A 17,760-nucleotide genomic window follows, 5' to 3' on the forward strand; every position below is an offset into this window, starting at 1 on the left:
TTTTTTTTCATCGAAAATACTTGATCTAAGTATACATTTTTCGTAAATTAACCATGCTCAACACATTGATGAAGTGAAACTAAAAAAAACACCCAAAGAGCAAAAAATCCTATTTAGCATGTACCCATTACTTTATATATGTATATATATAAAGTTGGTGAAAAGTTGAGTGCACTTCATGCACACACGGTTAAATACGTGCATACCTACCCTTTATAAGTTTATTCATAATGTACGAATGGGGTTTTGCTTGTCTGGTTGTAGGTTTCAATCTCAATAGTATCGTTGTTTAATTGGCAGGGGTCTACCGAACCTCATTTATTGTTTTTCAGTCAATCGGTTATGGTTGAAAAGTTATTTTTGTTTAGTTTTTTATTTTTATTTTTTTTTAAACTTTATTTTATAAATTGAGAATTAATGATTAAGTCTGTATCTTGGATATTATACTTAAGCACATATTTGAGTCATATATCTAAAAGAAATACGCTCACGTGAAGGTTAAAATATTTTAACAACAAACATTTGTGGTTTTAGACATTCAACAAATTTTTAAAACTTATATTTAAAAAAAAAATGCATCATTATTATCGTACATTACAATCATTTTTTATAAAGGTTTTTCTGTAGTCAAACCCATGTATGGGTAAGAAGAAAATAAAGACATTTAAAAAAATGTCAACGAAAATGAAATGCCTAGATCCCAATTGGTGCACAGTATAAAGTACCTTGGAAAAATCTTTAACTCTTTTTTGTGAAATTTTGAAGTTTTAGAGGCCTTCTAGTATAAAGGAGAGCTTATAGATTTTCACTGGTACCATACCTTGGAAGCACACATTTTTGTATTTTAATGGATTTCTTACGTGAATGCAAGCTTGATTTTAGGGTTATGGATTTTTTATGTTATGCTTTAGATTGTAGGGATTTTGTATTTTAATTTTTATTTTTGTAATTTATTGAGTGAATAATGCTAAAATCCAAAAAAGAATTGATATGCTTTAGATTTTTTTTATTTTAATCTTTATTTTTGTAATTTATTGAGTAAATGATGCTAAATCTGATATTTTTTCAATATATTTTCAATTTTAAGGATTTTATATTTTAATCTTTATTTTTGTAATTTATTGAGTGAATGATGCTGAATTTTTGTTTTTTATGCTTTAGATTTTAGAGATTTTGTATTTTTTTAAAAATTTATTAAGTGAATGCATGTTATCCGACCCATATTATATATTTGTAAAAGTTGTTTGCAAAGATGAATCAAACGCTAGACACATAAACTGTAATATTTTAACAGAATCTCGAGCCAGTGTGCATTTGTGCTCACGGTTGCTTAAATTTTTGGCTCCACCACTAATTGAAAACAAAGTAAATTTTTTTTTTTAGAGAAATACAAAGCAAAACATGATCTCATAGTTACCAGAAAACAAAATGAATACGAGAATCAATGCATGAAGCAGCAGATAAGCGAGTGTTAGAAAGTAGTAGGATATGGTTAAGTGAGTATACAAAAAAAAATAAAAAGAAAGCATATATTAAGCAATATCAAGCACGAGCCCAAGTTGATGAGAAATAACATAAGCACAATTTAAATATATAAAACCAACACGCAAGCTCGTTATTAAAAAGTTATAGTTTTTTAATATGAAAACCATAGGAAGGGAGGAAAAAGCAAGTTTATCAAGCTTTCCCTCCTTTGGATAAAGTGAGGAGTTTAACGCTTCCAAAGTAAGCTTCGGAGGAAACGAGTCTCCCCATATATAAAGGTAACTATGGTCTTATATACAACAATTCTACCAAAAATAGTAGGTATGCACGGCTTAGGCCACTGGTGAAAGCCATTGTTTTGTGATAATCAAGTCAAGAGGATGTGTTCAAACACAGACCATTTTTGCTAGGAAGTAGATCTTTTAATGTTTGAAATTGAAAATTTTGTGGTCATTGAATTTTTCATATATTGAAAAACCTTGTTCACGTGTACGAATCGAGCAATCCAAAAGTTGGTCACCACTAAATCGACTGTAAAGCACAATTTTATAGTTAGATTTTGTAAAAATAAAATAAAAATAGTGGAAATGAGCATTGTACACCATGTGCACCATGAAATTCATGCACGCGCATCTATTTCTGATGATTTTACTACCACAAGTGCTGAAATCATGAGCTTCGTTGTGTATAGGCCTGCCAATGGGTCTAGTTTGTATTGGGTACACAAACCCGAATTCTCTGGTATGGGCATGGAAGGTGCTGATTCCCCAAACCCAACCCGAGCAATATGTAAACCGGGTTTGGGTCATGATTTTTGTCAGATAGCCGACCCGACCCAGCTAATTTTTGTGGGTATCTAACCTGAGTATTATATATATTTTTAAAAAAATTATTTTTTAAAATTATGTAGGTGTAGGTTTGAGATTATATTTTTGTACCCTAACAAAATCTGAACTTGAACTCGAACCGGGTTATTAGTTATATGGATGGGTCCGGGTCAACCCTAGCCCGACCTACTTGGGCATGACATTGATGCCAACCAATGTCCTTTCACAATGAATGTAGCCCATTGAGGGTATATTTGATGGCTTGAGACAGATTGGACAGAACCAACGAACAAAATAGACATAACACACTTTAAAGTGTGTTACGTAACAATTGTACTTTGTCCAACGGTTGCTTCGTCCATACATAGAAGTTATATTCTTCATTGTTTCATTTACATTGTGCAGACAACTTAAACACACCTGGATAATGGGTCGGATAACTTTGTTTTGAATCATGCCACTCGATCCACTCAACTATTATCCATGTTTTGACATGTTTATCATAGATTTTAGCCTCAGATATGGATCTTGAATTGGATGTAAAAACTAACAAATATTTAAAATTTAAGTAATTTAAGAAAATTAAAAAATTAATATTTTTTTATATATAAATGCCTTGATCAGTGTCATCTTAGATTTGATTATGAAAGTTGATCAAAAAATTATGAATTTTAGCCCCAAATGTAGATCTCAAATTGGATTCATACAAAAAAATGTTTACATTTTGGTTAGTTTGAGAAAAAATAAGAATTCATAATTATATATATATATATACAAAAACCATAAATAAATTATAAAACCCTAAAATGCAAGAAAATATATCATAAATAAACCAGAAACCTTAAACTACAAGAAAAATAAAATATAAATAATCCATAAATTCTAAGAAATCATAAATAAATCATAATATAAAATATAAAAAACTCTAATAAAAGAAAATAAAAAAAGCCTTAATCAAATAAAAGAAAAAACGTAATCAAATTAACTATAAAAAACCATAAATAAACCAAAAACTTCTAAATTACAAGAAAAATAAAGCATACCAAACCCTAATCAAAGAAATTCAAAGAAAAACAGTCATAATCAAATACAAGAAAAATAATAATCAAGTTAATTATAAGAATCCCTAATTAAAGAAATTGGGATTCAAGCCCTAATCAAAGAAAAAAAAAACTGATCAAAGAAAATATTTGATTCAGAGCCTAATTAAAGATAAAAGAAAGAAAGAGAGGAACAAAAAAGATGGGGAAGAAAGAGAGAGAGAGATTAACAAAAAAAGAAGGGGAAGAAAGAGAGAGAAAGAGGTCTTTCACCACTGGCCTCACCACCGGACTCTCGTTGTCCGGCCACTGCATAGTAGAGAGAGAGGGGTCGGAGATGGGAGAAGAGATTAGCACAAAGGAGAGGGGACGGGAGGAAGAGAAATGAGAGGGCCGTTCAATTTTTTTTTTTGGTGAATCACAGTTTCCCAACGTAACAAGGGGATGGAATGGTGAATCACCGTTCCACAGAGCCACATCCATTTTTTGTTCGAGAGGGCACGATTTATAACCGTGTTGTCCCAAATCATGCCCTAAACGAGACATCAAACAACCCCTAAATTTTCAAAATCAAGATAGGAGTTGATGGAACCAGTGTTGTGAGAGGCTTACGTCTCAGAGGCGAAGCGCAAACTCAAGGTATTGAGGCGTTGTATGAGGTGTTTGCAGGCTTGAAGTGCACGCTTCACATGGGTGAAGCGCACGCCTCGCATCGAGGCGCGCTTCGCTTCTAAGGTGTGTGCTTCAAGGTCAGACCACCGCTGCGAGGTCATCCAGTCGACGAAGACGTTGATGAGGTTGGCAAGGTCGAGCGTTTGCGAGAATGCCTGGATCCACCACGACAACGTCTGGTCGATGAGTCCCAGAGGGACCAACGATTAGGACAAGAGGGTGTCCGGGTGGGGGTTGCACCACTTCTCCTGGTACAGAGGGCTACCTGTTGATGGGTTTGGTGGGAGAGGCATTGTTGGTGGTGGTGGTTCTTGGAGTTGCGGCTCTTGAAGGAAGAATGGGGTGGTGATGATCCTTCTATGGGTGGTGGTGATGATGGTGGTGGGGCTGAGGGTCTTGAGGAGAGGTGGGTTTTTGTAGCCATTCTTTTTTATGGTTTTGGTTGGTGGTGGTGTGAGGGGTTTTGGTTCAGAAGAGTTGCATGTGGGGTTGTTTGGATGGTGGGGATTAGGGTTTTGAGGTTTGCTTGGGGTATAGGTGGAATGCATTTTGGGGGGCTTTTGGTGTTTGGGGTCTTAACTCTTTGAGTGGCGATTGGGGACTTGGGGGAGTATCAAGTTTGGGAATCAGGTAGTGAACTCTAGACATATTGAGGGAACTCAGAGTTAGCTCAGTTGCCAAAGAAATTGCATTGTTTCAAGACTTTAAGCAATAGGATTTGAACTTGTTAGGATGTAAAATATATTTAAGATACAATCTTTATTATTCAAGTAGCATGTAAGAGCCGAATTGAGTTCAACACATGTGGTTCGTGTTCGGCTCACCAAACCCATTTTACTAGTTCAAACGAACTCTTTAAGAACTGAACATAAGCCCAACCACCTGCCACTAGATGTGTTAATGAAAGTAGCTTTTTTCAGCTTTCATTTGGTGGCACTTGATCTTTACCACGAATTGTTGGATAAATGAGTATATGTTTGTGTGCATATTGGAATTACACAACATTCCATTAGGTTTTGATCTCTCAACGTATTAACACATGGTGACGTGAACTAACAACTCTTACCATACAAGCGGAGCCCTTGTTGTATTCAATATGATTTCATGATTGTAGATATAACTTGTTTTATCTTGCACTATGAGTCTAACTTAATTGTGGTTTACTCGTGCATGCATATAAGAAAATGAATAATACGAGTTAATTATAGGAAAGTAGTATTTATTTTATACTGTCCGTAGTTTTTATTTAAAATTTGTATTATTTTATTAATATTTTATATTTTATTATTTTGATCATGAAGCTTACGCTTCAACGCCTCGAGGCTTACACCTCGCGTCATAACAGGCTCAACGCCTCGCCTCGCTTCATCGCATTTAACAACCTTGGATGGAACACACCAACCAAATCAAAATCCTGAGAGAGAGAGGTCTGCCCTGTTGAAGAAGATAGCAGTTGGGACGATGGCGTGGAAGACTGTGACAGGGGAGCTTGCATTCACAACCGGATGATGACCATCGCATGTGCAACGCATGGTTGACAAACTCAACCACAACATCCGGTCCCCCGTAAGCATCTACTTAGTGTTGTCTCCTACCGACCTACCAATAACTCTGTCACAAAGATACAAGTGATTTTTAAATTTCCTAAAGAATAAAAATTATTTTTATATTTTAATATACAAAAATGGATGTTTTTTGAAACTGTATTAAATACATTGAAAAATAAAATTAATGTTCATACGTGCCAGTTGTCACTGTGTTCAATGGCATGTCACTTATATATATATATATATATATATATATACCACTTTTCCACACACACATAGTTATATATTTGGGCAGGGTTAAGATTATGTGCAAAAAAAAAAACCAGAAATTGGGGCAAAACTCCCTTGTTTTTTTTCTCACATCTAACAACATAGATGTGATCTATAGGTTTTGTTTGTTCAGTAGAAAGTTTTTTTTGGATTGCTGGAATCCAATCTATATATAGTTTTTTCGGCCATTCAAAAATCAAAAGCCATGAAAGCAGCAATTTTACAGGGTTTTTTTGATAATCTAAAAATCAATTGGTATGAAAGCATCGATTTTTTCTGACTCATAAAAACATAATTTTTCATTGAAAAACACGATCCAAGAGTTCATTCTTACTAAATTGAGCATGCTAAATACATCTATGAGGTTGGATTGTGCCAAAACCAAGGTTGTTAAATGCGATGAGGCGAAGCGAGGCGTTAAGCCTGCGCTTCGCCTCTGAGGCGTACGCCTCAGGTACTGAGGCGTACGCCTCTCACAACTGGAATGGAAGTGAAGTGGTGGGAGCGGAGGCAGTAAGAGAAGGACCACCCGCCCAGCTGGTACGGAAGCGAGGGATATGCCGGTCGTCCGGTGGTCGGAGAAGACTGAGCATCAGCTGCAGCACAGCAACTCCGGTGGTCGGTGGTCACAACTGGTCGGAGGTTGATGAGGGGCGCATCACAGCAACGCCTCAGTACCTTGAGCGTGTGCCTCGCCTCTGAGGCGTACGCTTCAGGTACTGAGGCGTACGCCTCTCACAACACTGGCCAAAACAACTAGCGTCTTATGATTCAAACTAGATTGTAGGTACAATCAATTGTATCATATATAGTTTTCCTTTAAACTCGGTCAAACATGCGGTGTAATGCCTCACATTTTTTTTTTCAAAAAAATGACAACTAGCAGCGGTTTTGAACAGCTGTTAATTCTAATTTTTCTGCCCAGAGATTTAGTGGCGGTCAAGACGACCGCTAAATCTCGTGAGCGCACAAACAAACAAAAATGATGAATCATCACCATTTGATCACGCGCGATCAATGGCGACCCTTCGTGGACATATATAAATAAATATATATATATATATATATATATATATATATATATATATATATATATATATATATATATATATATATATATATATATTCCAACATCTAAAACTTTAGAAAGGGACGGCTTTCACAAAGCCGCGTCTATATAGCCTAGCTAACAAACGATTACTGTAGCTATACTGTTCATTCTTATATTTTCCAACAGTGGTCTTTTTGCACGAATAAAAAGATGGTTTTTTTACAAAATTATACCCATTATTTCTTTATAATCCGGATTAATACCTAATAAATTTGATAATTCAATTGCGTACCTCTTTTATTTTCTAGTTAATCAAAACCATACCTGTGCTTAACTCCTAAACTGGCTGCCCTTATTTTCACTCAAACTCTCCCTTTTACTCTTATAATTACAAAGTCCCAACAGCACCACCCTCTTGTTTATGATGGTTGTCCCTATCCAACAATAGTTTAATTTAAGTTGTCAACAGATTTTGGTTTTATGATGAAAACCCTCACCCATGGATCCAATACCCCGTCTTACGTGACCCACCTCTGAAAGCTACAAACACACCCATGCACCAGTGGGGTTTGATTGGGTGCCTACATCTCAGCACCCGCTGGCCACATGGGCGACCTGGAAGTGGTGTCAACAGATTATTAACCATATTTAACTATCTATTAATTTGAATTACTCCAAAAAAAACAGGTATAATGTTGTAAATAACCCTAAAACGACCACTACTGCCATCTAAAAAGATCTCTCTTCAACTACACATGAAAATACCCAGAATTTAGCTCGTGACTTGATCAATCCTTCAAAACCGTATATGTCCTCTTGAAAGAGGTGCCTTAGACAAAATGTCTAATGGTAGAAAGTTCATGGGTGATGCACTAACTGATTGCTTTCCAAAAATGGAAAATGATAGAACTGTATGACGAATTTGGCACATTTTCCAAGATGTTCAACAAATTTTAAAATCTGCCCAATGTCTAATTTTACAAGTTTTTGACTTTTTAGAACCTTTTTAACCTTACCACATTTGAATGCCTCCTTATTTTTGTGTTAGGTCGCGGTGCTCTCATATCGCAAAATCTCACTAAAAACGAAATTTGCATGATATTTATGCATAAATCAAGAATTTTGTACCAATAGTATGAATATTGTGACACTGCTTGCGAAAAATCATAAATTGTGAATTTCATCAAAAGTTTTGTATTTGTGGTTGTGAAAGTCTGTCTTTCGATATAGAATTCATAAAAAGTTTGTTGAATTCACGAACTTTCGCATGTTGTCAACTTATAACGATGCAAAATTCCAATTTAGCGTGCGAATTTATGTATATATATTGGTGATTAGAGTGCAAATTTTGTCAAAAGTATTGTGTTGGTTGTTGCAAAAGTCTACTTTTCATATAAAATTCTTCAAAAGTTTTTAAAATTCATGAACTTTTGCATGTTGTTGATCTTAAGTAATGTGAGATTATGTTTCAGCATGTGAATTTACCTACATATATATAGGTGTTTGTGTTCATTTTTTTCTTTTTTCGTTTGTATGTAGAAAGAGCAATAGCCCTTTTTCTTGTACCCTTCTACATATTCCTTTGAAAGTTTTTTTGCTTCATTCTAATGCTCATCGACTTCCTCAGTTAGTTTTTTCACTTTCTGATAATTCCTATTGTTTTCAAACTTTTTTTTTGTAGATATAAGTAGTTAATAGCCTTGTAGTGTTTTTGTTCATTTGTTGTTATTGATATATTAACTCTGCCTGTGTATAACTGTTTAAAGGAGGAGGGTTGTAGTTATACACTGCCGGTCCCAAGCCCGGATAAAGGAGGAGGGTTGCGGTAGGCCTGTGACAGCCAGCATAAAAACTTAGTCATACCTTATGAATATGAACCAATATGAGAATTTCGTTGGGGTGTTCTCTACTGAGCGACGCGTTGTACTCTATAGGCCGAGAGGCAGCGATAAATGGGCAAGGGTTGCTAGGTCGTCGCCCAGAAGTGACGCGTCACATCGGTGCCCGGGTGTGATGTCAAATAGGCAAGGGTTCCCTCACTTTGTTGGACGGGTGGGGGTAAAGAAGTTAGTCCAAGACCATAAAATTAGGTTAGCCACTTGGAACATAGGGTCTTTAACTGGTAAGTTGGTAGAGTTAGTAGATGTTATGCGTAGGAGAAAGATTGATATTTTATGTCTACAAGAGACCAAATGGGTAGGTGAGAAAGCAAAAGTGATAGAACCTTGGGGATATAAGATTCGGTATATAGGAATAAATAGGAATAGGAATGGAGTAGGGATTGTTATGAGTCGTGAGTTTATAGATAATGTAGTTGAGGTCCGTAGGAAGGGTGATAGGATTTTACTTATTAAATTAGTATTAGGTACGGATATTATTAATATTATTAGTGTTTATGCGCCTCAAGTAAGTTTAGATGATTCCATTAAGCGTCAATTTTGGGAAGATTTAGATGGAGTAGTACAAGGGTTATCTTATGGAGAAAGGTTTTTCATCGGCGGTGACCTTAATGGGCATGTAGACATTAGTAGGGATGGATTTGAGAGTATCCATGGAGGCTATGGTATAGGAGAGAGAAACGAAAGTGGAGAAAGAATTTTAGATTTTTGTTTGTCCTATGATATGATCTTAGCAAACACTTGGTTTAGGAAGAGGGAGTCTCACCTAGTAACATTTAAAAGTGGGGTTAATACGAGTCAGATAGATTTTTTCCTACTTAGAAAGAGAAATAGAGATTGTTGCATCGATTGTAAGGTTATACCAGGGAAAAGTGTAGCTACACAACATAGAGTATTAATTTTAAATCTTAGAATTAGACAATGCCGCAAAAGGGATACACATAAGATAGATCCTAGAATTAAGTGGTGGGCACTAAAAGGAGTTAAACAAGAAATGTTTGTAGAGCAGGTAGTTAAGGAAGCTGATTGGTGTCTCGAGGAGGATTCAGAATCAATGTGGAATAAGATAGCGGGTGGCATGAGAAAGGTGGCTAAGGAGGTATTGGGTGAGTCTAAAGGCGGTGCACCGCTAGGTAAGGAAACATCATGATGGAACGAGGATATCAAATTAGCTATTAAGGTTAAAAGAGAGTGTTATAGAAATCTAAATAAGAGTCGTGATAATGAGAATTTGGAGAAGTATATGATAGCAAAGAAGGAAGCCAAAAAAGTAGTTCGGAACGCGAGGGATAAGGTATATAAGGAGGTTTATGACAAGTTGGATACCAAAGAGGGAGAGAATGATATTTATAGGCTTGCAAAGATGAGAGATAGGAAATCAAGGGATCTGGGTATGGTTAGATGTATCAAAGATGAAACGCAAAGGGTTTTAGTCAAAGATGAGGAGATTAAGGAGAGATGGAAAGATTATTTTGATAAGTTATTTAATGAAAGTCATGCTCAGGATCTTGGAGACTTCTCCATTCCTTTTCATGAGATGAATCGTGACTTCATGCGTAAGATTCAAAAGAAAGAAATTGCAGAGGCTTTGAAGAAAATGAAATCAAGAAGGGCAGTTGGCCCAGATGGTATACCTATCGAGGCTTGAAAGTGCTTGGGAGAGAAAGGTTTAGAATGGTTGACAAATCTTTTTAACAAGATTTGGTGGACAAATAAGATGCCTAATGAGTAGAGGAAGAGTACTTTGGTGCCTCTATATAAGAATAAGGGTGATATACAAGATTACACAAACTATCATGGTATAAAACTCATGAGTCATACTATGAAACTTTGGGAGAGCGTGATTGAGTCTAGGTTGAGAAAGATTGTCATGATATCGGAGAATCAATTTGGTTTTATGCCTGGCAGATCAACTATGGAAGTTATACATCTTCTTAGACAACTTATTGAGAGAAATAGAGAGAGGAACAAAGATTTGCATATGGTTTTTATTGATTTGGAGAAGGCATACGATAGAGTACCTAGGGACGTTCTCTGGTGGACAATGATGAAGAAAGGTGTTTCTCTCAAGTACACTAGTATAATTAAAGATATGTATGAAGGAGTAGTAACCAATGTTCGCACTTGTGGAGAGGTGACAACCAATTTTCCTATAACGGTTGGGTTACATCAAGGATCTGCTTTAAGCCCTTTCCTATTTGCTATAATGATGGATGAGCTTACGAGATCAATTCAAGAAAATGTGCCATGGTGTATGTTGTTTGCTTATGATATTGTTTTGATTGATGAGTCTAGAGTTAGGGTTAATGCTAAGTTAGAATTATGGAGACAGACATTGGAAGCAAAAGGTTTTAAGTTGAGTAAGAGCAAGACAGAATATATGGAATGTTGGTTTAGTAAGCAACGAAGTAGTGATGGGAGTGTTGTGAAGCTTGGTGAGCAAGAAATACCGGTGCATGATTGTTTCCAATATTTGGGATCTATCATTCATGGAGAAATTGATGGAGATGTAAATCATAGGATAAAGGTTGGGTGGATGAAATGGAAAAGTGCAACTGGAGTGTTGTGCGATCGTGGAATGCCATTGCGGTTGAAGGGAAAGTTTTATAGGACGACTATTAGGCCCACTTTACTATATGATACAGAATGTTGGGCTGCCAAGAGACATCATATTCAAAAAATGAGTGTAGCTGAGATGCGTATGCTGAGATGGATGTGTGGAAATACAATAAAAGATAAGATTCGGAACGAGGAGATACGAAAGAAGGTAGGCGTTGCACCCATTGAAAATAAGATGAGAGAGAATCGTTTACGCTGGTTTGGACATATTCGGCGAAGGCCTAATGATGCTCCAGTTAGAAGGATGGAGAAATGCGAAAATATATTAGTTAAAAGAGGTCGGGGTAGGCCTAGGAAGACATGGATGGAGGTGATAGGAAAGGATATGAATGCTTTGAACCTCACCGAGGACATGGCATTGGATAGAAATGATTGGAGGAGAAGGATTCATGTGGGAGACCCAGAATGATTTTCTTTTTTGGTTCATATCGCCGACCCCAATTGTTTTGGGATGAAGGCGTAGTTGTTGTTGTTGTTGTTGTTTGTTGTAGTTATTTATATATTATGTATGTTTTCATGTTCTGGATATTTTATTTATGTAATCCTAAGTTTTATTTAATATTTGGCACCGGATTTATTATTTAGGGTTTACTATGTTTAGGGGTTTTTGCATAGATATATATATTTTTTTTTATGATCAAGTTGGGGTTAGGCAGACCCCTACATGTTCATTGATCCAATACTTATGATTTGTATACAAAAAATCACCCTTCTTTCAAAGGGTGTCAGTCTTGGAGGTTGATCTTTTCAAATCTTGAGCATTTCTTCTCTTATTAATTGTGCTAGTTTTTAACCAAAAAGTGAATTTTATAGTAATTGTAAGTAATGTATACCCTATCGAAATTGTACAAAGTATATAACAGGTCTATAGACAACTCCCTTCTTGGATCTCTTCCTTCAAAGACTTAATACTCGATGGTAGGCGTCTATTTGAGTTATTTCGATGATGACTTTTTATTTCACTCCCACATTATTTAGGATTTTTTATTGTGTTGATCATTCTCTATCTTTCAACTTCTCATACTTTGGGAAAATATTTAATTATTAATTTTTAATGAATTGTTTCTTTGTAATTTATACAGTTTTTTCAATGAACTACTCCAATGTCTTATGTTTGTTGTGTATATCTTAGGTATCTTGTGAAATATAGTATATATAGACGTGGTACAAGAAAGGCTTGCAATCTCAGGTCAACAGCCCCAACACCACTCTCATCTCCACCCTCGACGCCACCCCCATTCTCAACTTGACTTTATAGCATGGCGTCCTTTGCTTTAAGCAACTCTCTTAGCATGCTAACTTTTTTTCTTAAAAGGGTCATCTCTACAACTGCTCTTGTAACACTTTTTCTTGTGTGCTTCAGACTCCTTGCCCCAACTTTCTTTTTCATGGATGAATTGTCAATGTCTTCCCAGCTGTCGTATCAATCTTCAAGTTCAAATTCAAAAAATATCGGGTAATCTTTCTTCTGGTCCTTGAATGTATCATGTACAATTTTGCTTACTACACCAAGGTAATGGGGTGGTTGTTGAATAAAACCAAATTGCCCGACCACTTGGCTAGCTAGTTGGTGCTCAACTTTATTCATATTGTGTAACCAAATATCCCTCCTCATGAGGCTCTTCATTGCCATAACAACATTTTATTTATCCTCATCTACCACGTCCATATAGGGGTACCACGTTACCTATAACAACATTTCATATGGCTGATTATATATCGCATTATAGTAAAAACGTAAAAAATTGTTTCAAGAATACTTACATGTGATGCGGTCAACTTGTATAATTTTACAATGCAAGCTTCCCTGCTGATATGAGGACCCAACTCTCTTCAATCATTCCTACCATCATCGTTATGTGACTGTCTTCACATTGCAATATGAGAAAATTCAAGAAAAATGGCACATCTCAAAAGCTTTCCAATAGATATATGCTCTCATATCTAGACCTGCAAAGATGAGTATAAATTAACACATAATATAGTACATCAACAACTTCTACATAATGATTGAGTATAAATCAAAAGTCAAGGAAAAATAAAATAATGAATATCTCCAACAACAACAATATTTCAGTAATATTTTTTTTGTCGTTCCTGCACTCATTTAAACTTACATATAAATGCAAGTGTGGCAGTTCTTCATGTGTACTTATCGATGCAATCCAGTGAGTGCACCTTTTTCAAGTACGATCCATGGATCATCTTTCCACCAATGTCGATGCATAAACATGTGCTAAAAAAGTAGAACAACAATGCTCTCACCACCATGTCCAGACTATAAATGGCTTTCCTCCAAAATTGGTCAGCTTCGCACTCAAACTCTATGAAATGGTAGGGTCATAGTGGCTCATCAATTATCCTAACTTGAGCCTATCACCTTCAAACACACCCTCCCCCGCTTCTAGGAGCACTTGACCCAAGTGCTTAAAATCTCCCCATTGACGTCCAATCACAGGCACCTCGTGGCACTTAAATCTGGTGATTCGTGTCATATCCTTTAATGTAATCGTCATCTCAATGCTTCCGAACTGAAATGTATTTGTTGACGAATTCCAGAACTAGACAATAGACTCTAGGATACTATGACTAGTGTTCCATGGTGTGATTTCTAAAAAATTTCATTAATGCATCTAATCTAGCCAATCTTTCACATTCTCAATCACTGCTTGGAACCACAAGTGTGCTCAAAACTAATAGAATAAGTGTGTATTGGATGTTGGATCCTTTGAATCTTCTTCATGTGGATCCTGCATATACAAACCAATACAACTTTTTAAAGATTGAAATGAAAGATTCAACCTACTTGTTTATAACATAAAAACATGTTTACCAACACACAAATAGAGAAAAGTACCTCTAGACGAGCATCAAACCTTGTTGCTTGTTGCGACCACTTCCTCGAAACATACACTTTAAACCATGGAGTGGGTGAACCTCTTGTGCACTCTCCAACCCAGCCTCACTCTCCTCTACTTCTTATAGACCCTCCACAACTGCCTCAACTATCGGGCCTTTACTCTCTTTCCCTTACGGTCTCTTACTCTCTGTCATTGTCCAACATTCCCTTGTATCCTCTCTTTGTTGAGGCGGTTCCTTCAACTTTATATATGATGTTTCTCCTCTATTCTCTAACTCGTTACGACTACTACAGGTGGCTGCATCTCTAGCTTGATTTAGATAGAGATCAAGGTTAGCAACAACTTTAAGGTGAGACAATAGCTCAAATTTATTCACCAATGGGTCTCTTTTCCTCTTTTTTATGCTTCCGGAATGGGAGACAATATTTTGGTCACAATCTTGTCAATCTTTTTTGCAACTTAAGTCGCATCTTTGTCACTCTGAAATTGTTAGTTGTTGTTTTGTTAAAAGTGCAAACAACTACTGGGTTGAGCAAAGATTTCTATGGTCTAGCTTTACGAGGGTGTCTCTTCCTCTATAATTTTTCTTGTTTTCCTGAATTCTTAGCACAGGTAGCCATAAAATGGCATACAATCACCAGGATAGGAGCAATTGCACATGTTCATCTCATGTTTTAAGAACGTTCATGGGGCTGAAAACCCACATTTTTATAGCACGTTGAAGGAAAAAAATTTGCATCACCGCATGCAAAACTTCATGAATTTCACAAACATTTTAGGAATTTTTCAACAAACAATGCAAAATTCTTGACGAACTTCACCAATAGTAATATGATTTTTGTACTATAGATGTGAAAATCATGAGGAATTTCGCAACCTCTATACAAAATTCATAATTTTACATGGGGGTTGTGAAATTTCTCATAAATTTTGCATGAGGGTTGCTAGTATTCTATTTTCTTGCAAAATTTCTTATTTGCCTTCACCATTTGCAGGAGATTTGCTGAAACAAATGTTTGAGGGGGGGGGGGGGGGGAATTCAGTGTTTGTAAAATTAAGGCATCCAAATACAAAAAAGGATTGAGAAATGAAGCATTATTCTTTCATACAATGAAGTTACTCATACATTGTATTCATTTAATTCTTTTACAAAATGAAGTTGCTCATGCATTGCATAAGAAGAAAACATCATCATCATCATCTAACACATCATAGGGGCGTTCACACTTCATTAGAGTGAGGGTCCCCCATTGACTCTACATCATCATCATTCACGTTCTCTACGATGAAAACGAATTTTCAGTTGATCAACTTTTGCACTCACAAACAACTCGCGTACTTTTGGTTTCCTATCTCACACATACCATAAGATCTCATTGTTAATGCTTTTACCGAAAAAACTCACCATCGATAAAGTATTGTCGATGCTTTTATCGTAAAAACTCATTGTCAATAAAGTGTCATTGATTTTCTCATCGCTAATGCTTTTACCAAAAAAACTCGTTGTCAATGAAGTGTCGCTTATGATTTTACAAGAAAAACTCATCGTCGTTGAAGTGTCACCCATGCTTTCGGGTTTTAGAACCATTGGTGAACCGACACCGATAAGGGATTTTCGCAAAGCCAAAATATCATCAAAATGTTGGCGAAAGGATTGGCTTACCGGTTGGGGACCAAAAGAACCCTAGGGTAGAAAAAATAGGGCATCTACATACAGATAAAGGTTTGAGAAATGAAGTGTCGTTTATATAGATAAAAATTTCACAAGAAAAAAGAATTTTTCAATACCATTCGATACTCCTTAGAAATTCCGCAATATAGGACTTTCTCAAGTTTTTAGTAATTTAGCAATACTTCATGCGATGTTCCTTGAGAATTTCGCAAGATAAAGGATTTTCGCAATAATTTTTGAAATACCACAATATCAGTTCTGATTTTGTTGACGAGTTTCGTAAGTCCATCAACTTTTAGCATCATGACCTGCAAAAATCAAAAAATTACAGTTGTGAGGGGTAAAAGCATCCACAAAATTTTGAGAACCTGCCAAATGGATTTGGCAAATTTGGTAAATTATGGGGCATTTCGAGAAACATGTCAAATTTGACATAGAGTACGATTATTTTTCAAAATAAAAAATGTCTGCAATAACATAAATGCGGAATAGTTTACTGAAAATGAAAATTTCTAGCAATGCATCAACTAACTCGACAATCAAGTGCAAATGTGAGAAACAAAGTGACAAACAGATGGTGTTTCCAAGTATAACCAAATCGAGGATAGAAGCATAATAACAAACGGACACTCACATGCAAATGTGAAAAACAAACTAAAACAACATATTACAATGGATGGATAATATATATATATATATATATATATATATATATATATTGAAATTATGCAAAGTAACATATATATATATATATATATATTGAAATTATGCAAAGTAACCGACTCATGCCAATGTTTCATCATCTCTCTCATACACAAACACAGTTTTACCGATTGTGAATAAAACACTAAATGGCACAATACTTCTTTAATTAGAAATTGAATAATAAAAAAAGCAAAAATTATCATCCATTATTTAATTGATACTGAAAGTTCAAAAAAAAATGGATTCACCCATGAAAAAACTATCTTACTAGAAAAACTCAAAAGATTGGCTGAAATAATCATCGATAAAGTGTCAACCGATATATGTTTCTACGAAGATTTTGTAAAAGAGGAAGTTTGGAGACCACAAAACTATAGGTTATGCATAAATAGTGCTTGCAAAATTCTCACGCTCTAAAAGAATTTTGTATTACCTGATGTAAAATTTTACAATTACAGCAAACCTTTCAAAAAATTTGTAACCACCGCCAACGCAAAACTCTTAATGAAATTCACACTCTAATCGTTTATATATACACAAGTAAATTTGCACGCAAAAATAAAATCTTGAATCTCTTAAAATTGATAACTTGTGAAAGTTCTTAAATTAAGTAAACTTTTAATGAATTCTTCATTGAAAGTAAACTTTTGCAAATTCTTGACAAAATTTACACTTTAATCATCTATATATGCATAAAATAGCATGTTAAAACAAAATTTTGCACCACTATAAGTCAACAAATTGCAAAAAACCATAAATTTTACAAACTTTATGAATTCTACATCAATATGCAGACTTTAACAACCAACATAATGAAATTCGCAATGAATTTTTGCAAGTGTCACAATGTTCATACTATTTGTTTGAAATTCATGATTTCTGCAAAAATATTGATTAAAATTCATTTCAGTAAGATTTAGCAAGACAAGAGAGTGTTGCAACATGCACAAAAATCAAGAGACATTCGCACATGCTAAGAATAAAAAGGTCCTAAAAAATTCGAAAACCTACAAAATTGAACATTTTACAGATTTTAAATTTTGTAGGGCATTTGGAAAAACATGTCAAAGTACCGATCATTTTCCATTCCAAAAACCTGGATAAATTTCAATT

The sequence above is a fragment of the Nuphar pumila genome, chromosome 6 (genome assembly GCF_984573655.1).
Source record: "Nuphar pumila chromosome 6, dmNupPumi1.hap1.1, whole genome shotgun sequence".
Taxonomy (NCBI): domain Eukaryota; kingdom Viridiplantae; phylum Streptophyta; class Magnoliopsida; order Nymphaeales; family Nymphaeaceae; genus Nuphar; species Nuphar pumila.